Source organism: Otolemur garnettii, unplaced genomic scaffold, assembly GCF_000181295.1.
Source record: "Otolemur garnettii isolate 467f Iridium unplaced genomic scaffold, OtoGar3 scaffold00301, whole genome shotgun sequence".
Classification (NCBI taxonomy): domain Eukaryota; kingdom Metazoa; phylum Chordata; class Mammalia; order Primates; family Galagidae; genus Otolemur; species Otolemur garnettii.
In genome coordinates, this window is record NW_003852696.1 from 621,996 (window position 1) to 623,127 (window position 1,132).

General features: G+C 38.5%; 1 pseudogene; it reads right to left on the reverse strand.

Moving 5' to 3' along the window:
- The window catches only part of LOC100947748, a 1,587-nt pseudogene extending 1,186 nt beyond the window's left edge, over nt 1-401 (reverse strand).
- Nucleotides 402-1,132: the final 731 nt, after the last annotated feature.

A 1,132-nucleotide genomic window follows, 5' to 3' on the forward strand; every position in this document is an offset into this window, starting at 1 on the left:
CTTGGTTTCTGCTTCCTCGGAGACCCCTCTGATTCCCAATAAAGTCTTCAAATGGGTCTTCAAATAAGTCAAATGTAAACGGGTCCCTTCCACCAAAAAATTCCCTGAAGACATCCTCAGGCTTTCGGAATGTCAAGCCACAATCAAATGGATTGTCAAAATGACTTCCCCTTCCTCCTCCGTTTAATCCTTCTTTGCCATATTTGTCATAGATGTCCCGCGTTTTAGGATCCTACAACACCTCATACGCCTCAGCTACTTGTTTGAATTTTCTCTGCTTCTTCTTTCTTCTCGGGGTTTTTATCTGGGCGCCACTTAAGCGCCAGTTTTCGGTACGCCTTTTTAATATCCTCGGCTGAAGCCTGTCTCTGCCCGCCTAAAACTTCATAGCAATCAACCATGTTTTAAATAATTGTTGGTACAGGTCCGAGGACGCGGGCCACCGACGGCGGGAAGGAGGGAGGTGGCGGAGGCCCGGGGCTCCTCGCGGCTCCGCGCGGCTGCGCTGGTGGTGGCACATGCAGTGTTGCCCTTTCTGTGAAGCCAGACCTGAATATCCGGCTATTCTGTTTTATTAGCATCTGTATAAAATGTCTCTGCATTTTCAACAGGTTTTAATTTAACAACTTTAGGTAAAATTAAAGAAGTATTTTTAAGAAATTGAATTCTTTTATCTCATGGAAAATGGCTATTTACAATTCTAATATAATCTGATAAAGCAATTTGCCATTCAGTGTTAAACATTATCAAATTAGAAATTTCATTATTAGTTAAAGGAACTACAATTTTCTCTGGGTCCCTTCCAACTAGTTGTCTTAAATGTTGTCTTTCTTTTAAGATTACATATGCCATCTTGTGGACATATGTTTTCATTTTTTTATAAGCTTTATTAGGTAAAAAATACCACTCTATAAATGCTTTTTCTTGGACAATCAATCTTGTAGGAGAATGCATTGATGGAAATACATAAATAGAAAATTATTATTTTGAGAAATTTGGTTTAATTGAGCATCTTGAGTATGCCCCTCAATCCACTTTAACTCTTTTTCAGCTTCTGGAGTAAGTTTTCTAGAACTGTCTAAATCAGAATCTCCTTCTAGTAAAGCAAATAACTTTTTTTTTTTTTTTTTTT